Below are 6,000 nucleotides of genomic sequence, written 5' to 3' on the forward strand. Positions count from 1 at the left end.
TAGTTTTTCACTTTTTCCCACTCATAGGTCAATATTCTTTGGGATTTCAATGAACAGAAACGTTTACAAAGTTTTAATTTTAGTAAACTAAAAGAACCCTTTGAAGTTCAATATTCAGACAACAACACAAGACAGCAGTTTTCTTTAACCCTGTGAATTCTTCTAGGTTTTCTTTAGAGATTTGCATTATGGAAAAAATAAGAGTTTGAGAACAGATGTTGAATGATGTGTCAAACTAAACTCAGATTTGTCTCGTCTGCAGTCGTAAGATCTCAATATCAATGATATATCACTGGCAAAGTTGACTCTTTATTCTCAGAAATTGAGTTTAAACGACACGTAAGAACACTTGACTCATACTGACAGAAGTCTGAGAGTAAAGAGTAAAGTATTCAAATGACGTTTTATAAGTTGACTTGTATTTTTTGTTTGAGTGGACTATTAAATACTTGTTCACATGGAAGCGACATGTTCAAGTTTATGAACATGTTTAGTTACAAATTCAGATTTGGGATGGAAGAGTTTCTAATATAATATGAAACTGTAGCCGATCTTCTTCATACACACTGATCATAGACATTGATATCTACTTCAACACCTCAAAAGAAAGGGAAGAGTTTACTTAAAGCTGGATGAGGATATAAATAGAAAACGATAAGAATGCTTGCAGAATAAAAACAGTTTAAGAACATGAACCAGAAACATGTCTATCATATATGATCAAGTGTAAATGTTGAGCTGGAGTTTAAATTCACAACATCAGTCGTCATTCTCACACACTTCATTATTATTCATGCTTTCATTTCAAGCCAAAGGACTTTTCTGAGCTCTTGAGTTTGAGCTCTTGGCTGTTCAACAATAATCTGCTTCCTTTCCAAAAGATCTGAGGGGAACACACACGGCTTTCTGTAAACTGTAGAAAAACTGATAACATCAGAAAACGGTGTTGTAACAGCTGCCGCGTCATCGATTGTGTCCTCAGCGGCCCTTTGAAATCAACATGACACTCAAACATACACCACTAACTTCCTCAAACATCTCAATCCTCTCATCACTTCTTCTCTCTCATGTGTTTGATAATCTCTCTGTGAGTCTTTCTTCAGTGGAACACGACAGAAGATATTTAGAGAAATGTCTCGGTGGTTTTGTGTTCAGATAATGGAAGTCAATGGAGTTCAGTGTTGTGTGATGATCAAAGTTCTTCACAATATCTTCTGTTGTGTTCTGAAGAAGAAAGAAACTGGTGACATGAGGGTGTTTATGTGCACACGTGTGGACGTCTCTGGTTGTTTGCATCATCACTGATTCTACGTCTCTTCTAAAACTCAAATGTTTCTCTGAAGCTCAGCTCATCGTTTCAGCTGTTGCCATGGAGACCAAGCAGTTTCATCACATTATACATTTTCAAGCGAGCGGTTGTGCTTAAACCATCCCGGTGTGTGCTGTGGTATCTCTGTCATTCAGGTTGATTTCTGTGTGGTGTCGATTGGTTGAAAGGAACACGTCACACAGATATAAAGGAGAAGAGAGTATCATGTGTGTAGATGTATGTTTATGTGAGTAATGAATGACAGAGGTTTGTGCTGACGGTCATTCGCCTGCTTTTAGGGTCATGGTTAAGTTTCTACATTCATCTGAATTGTTAAGCGTCTTCTATACGAGCAGGGACACGCAAGGACAACGCTCGGAACCTGAACATCATAGGTGACCGAAAAGCCGGTTCATGAACTTATTCTGTTACTCTTTAATCAATTCAAAACCTTGATTTCTTGTGATATGAGTTTCAAACGCTTTATAACCAAACTGTATACTGAGAACAGACCATACAGATGAAGAACGATCATCAATATAACGTTTCATGATGTCGATAATTATTGATACATATTATTAAGATTTGAATATTATAACTGTATTATAACATTTAGAACATTAGAAGTGTATTACTGTGAAGTGTGATGTAAAATTTCATGTTAACTATTAAAGAAAAGTTGTTCTATCGCTGTTGAAAAAGGTGGATCGTCTATCACTTTATCCATCGGCTCCAAGTGTGAAAAGAGAGCGAGTCATATTTTGTTTTCTACATGAAATCATCCTATGTGAAGAACAAAACATTTAGTAAATGTTTGTGCAAAATATTAACAATAAAAGAATGAATTTCAGCACTTCTGGTATTATAAATGAACCGTCTCCCAAAATATATCATATATTTAACATCTATTTGTTTGTTTGTCGTTGCCTCTGACTATTTTCGTGTTCCTGATGTCATCTTTAGATTTTGCAACTTTCACACATGGGTTCATAGATGTTCATCCAGAAATCACCTAAAACTAGTTTTATATTTCATAAACGGTGTCTATTCATATACTTTACCGATGGGATCATAAAGAAGAAAGCCTTTATAAGTCTCACTGATGTAGAATGTAAACCAGTGACCACATCGCTTTTGATATCAGAAAATATTCACAGATAATATCAGGGCCTGTTTCTCAGATTTAACGGTCCATAATTCATCCCAATAATAATTAGATTTGAAACTGTACCGACCGACCTCAGATTCAGATTGCTGGAGCAGAAACCTTTGTACAGTTTGTCAGTATGATGACCTGCGTCGACCCGCGGAGAAAACACGTGTGACCGTGGTCAGGGTAATATTTTGACATCTGCATTGACCTTCAGTAAACATTAAACCGTTTATTGATGCGCAGCGATCTATGGACCCGTGTGTTCTTCACATGTTCATGTATATGTGCTTCTCTATAGGTCATTCTGTCATAACTGCAGATTTCACATTCAAACTCGGAGAAAATGTTCTGTTTCTCATGACTTTATCTGCCAACCCAGAGGTCAGAAAGGGTTCATCTGATATCAAATCTTCAAGCCTTTATCTCTGATAACTTCACTTTAGTGAGAAGAAACCTCAGCAAACATCCAGTACAAGACAACAGGGATGTTCAGAGGAGAATTTAGGTTTTAACATGATGCTTGGTTTCAGTTGTCTAACGGTAAACGTATATATCTAAGGGCGTTACTAAGTGAAGAACCAAACAAGTGATTTCAACCAAATAATGGACCACTTTAAGCTGGTCACGCAGTCCAAACGTTTCCATAAAGTATATCTGATGTATGGTGTTGACTTCTTGAGCGTCAGTGATGTCTGCAGGTTTTGTTATAGTTGTCTATGAGTTTCTTGATCGAAGATGAAAAAGCGTCAAATATTCTGATGTTCTAGAGGAAGAATCTGAAGGATTTTCTGAAGATCAGAGAACAGTTTAATTGTGGCTCGGACCAAACATGAAACATTGACAGCCGGATTTGTGCGTGTGTGGTTCCATACAAAGAGATAACAGGTGTGTAACGGTTGAGGTGCTGTGAGGTCACCGTTGCACAATGATGTGACGTGTGTGTGTGTGTGTCCTGAGGGTCTCTGGTGGGCTTGTGTGATCTTTGTAGCGGTTGTTTGTTAACATGACTCACAATGCATGTGCTCCTGTTGACAAAGAGCTGTTTGTGTCCTGTTGGAACATCTGATCAAAGCGCGACTCCTGAAGGATGAATCCTCAGATAGGACGCCGGGATTCCAGGAACAGCAGATACAGTCAATGTGAAACTCAAAGGAGTTTAATCTCCATCACACACACACACACACACACAGACACACACACACACACACATCCAATAAAAACATCACTGCTACTAACAGAAACATCATTTTATGACAAAGACAAATTAAAACAGTATTGTCTGTGAAATCTGTTTTACTGAATCACATCAGGCAGTGAAATGACAAAAGGACAATAAAGAGTGAATCTGTGAAATATGCATAATAATAAGATAAATGTCCTTAGTCTCACTCTTTCATTGATAAATGAATCATTTCCTCACGACACATTTCTCATGGACGCAGTAGTTTGTGTGAAATGCAGTGTTGCTGGATTTGACCTCCTTACAAACACTGCAGTCGTGACTCAAATCCTCAAACTCTCCGTTCATCACGTGAGCAGAAACATGGACTCGCCGGCTGTCCTCATTTGCCTTCCCGGCCTAATAATAGAACTCTTCACTTCAGCGTTAACAGAGACCATTTCAGCCAAAACTCACACAAGTCTCTGAGTATGTAAAGATGAGCGGATGAGACACGACGGCATCAGTGAGGATGATCTCAAACATCACAAATAACAACAAGAAAAAAACATCTTCAGAGAATGATGTGCTAATATTAACATTCTGAGAATGTATTAGTTAAAGGAGTGTGACTGTAAGGAAATGTGGGGCGTTATGAAGAATGAGAATGATTTGTGAGACTCTTGGTCTCAGTCGAGTGCTTTTCACTCTCAGTCCGCAGATTTAGGTTATGTTATATTTATTCTGTAATATCTGTATTGCCGCATCATAAAGCGTTTCATCATTGCAGCTCAGACTAAAAGTCTGAAGAAAACATGTTTAGTTTGAAACATTCTGATGAATGAAGAGTGAACATGATCCGGCCGTGCTTCGCAGTAAAACATCTGAATTTAATCGCAGACACGGCGAGTGAACAACAGAAAGTGTTTGCAGATGAGTCTTTAAACCGCACACGGTGTGAACATGATCTATATTTCATGGCCATCTGGACTTGCTTTGACGTCAGATATTTCTTCAAATTACATCAGGTTATCGGCTTTTGGCAAAAAAAACTTGAACGTGAAAGTATAAATGAGTTTTGCGTAAGCGAGAACAATCAAGTCCGGTCAGATGCTGCCTGGGTCCAACATCAACAAATGAATCCCCATCTGATGTCCATCTCATGATTCTAAAGTCATTTGTCCCGTGTTAAGTGTAAATATGACACTCTGAACAGATAAACATGTCTGATGAAGTCTCAGAAAAGCCTCACGGATGATATTCCTCACGTCACACACAAGACTGCACACACTGCATTAAGTATATTTTAATGATTTATATTTGAATGTTGAAGGAATTCTGTGGACACTAAATGGCTCTGAACTGTGAAATCCAACCAGATATGTTTTCAGAACGCCTCACATTCTCATCAAGTCACGTAAACGTGTTTTTAAACGTTCCATGAAAGTAATAATTTTTTAATGTTAATATTTAATGTTTGTGTAATATTAGAATCAGGCCAATCAGAATCAAGCATTTAAATGAGCCGTGTAATATTCCCAGATAACAACCGCTCAAAACTAATAACACACGGACCCATGTGACCCGGATGTAGCAGGTCATGTTGAGTTTTTTTGACAAATGAAATATAAATATGTCTTTAATAACATATATGACATTATATTGACACACCAAATTGCCTGTTCGTGACGTTTGAACATTGTTTCTTACCTTAAAACCAAAAGTAAACGTCTTTTGCGTCTGCATTCGGTAAAAATGAGCTAATGAAATATTTCTAATTCAGTTCTTTTCTCATGCGGCCAGTAGTCGTGTAATAAGCAGGATAATGCACACGCATGAAATAACTCCTGATCACACTGTCGGTTCTTATTTCTGTACATGATCCCTTATATAATATAGCTTCATGACATTTGCTGGTATATGTAGACCACTGATAGATATGAAAGTAGATAAGCACACGCTTGCCGGCAGTATTTTCCCAAGAAAGTGTCATTTCTCAGAATCTGCGTCAGTGTTCCGTTTTAAAATCCAGCTTCTTGTTTTCAGGACATTATTTCATCATCGCCAAATCTGATTTCATGTGAATGACTGTGAGAGATCTGCTCTACTGTTCGCTCATATCCGTCGTAAGAATCGTCCGTGACCTCCGACACCGGAGGTCTTATTATGACATCACCGTCCTCAAATCTTCTGTGTGATGAGCTGAACGTGAACTCAACGCTCTTCGTTTCATTCACCTGCTCGATCGGATCACTTAATCAAATTAATTTCAAGTATATTTCTTTTCATAAGAGGCGTCAGGCTTTAAGCCAACACACATTTCTGAAGCAATAAGAGCAAAAGAGATTTATGTTATGTTATATAAAACGCTTAGTAGCA

This window comes from Barbatula barbatula (genome assembly GCF_947034865.1).
Source record: "Barbatula barbatula genome assembly, chromosome: 15".
Taxonomy (NCBI): Eukaryota; Metazoa; Chordata; class Actinopteri; order Cypriniformes; family Nemacheilidae; genus Barbatula; species Barbatula barbatula.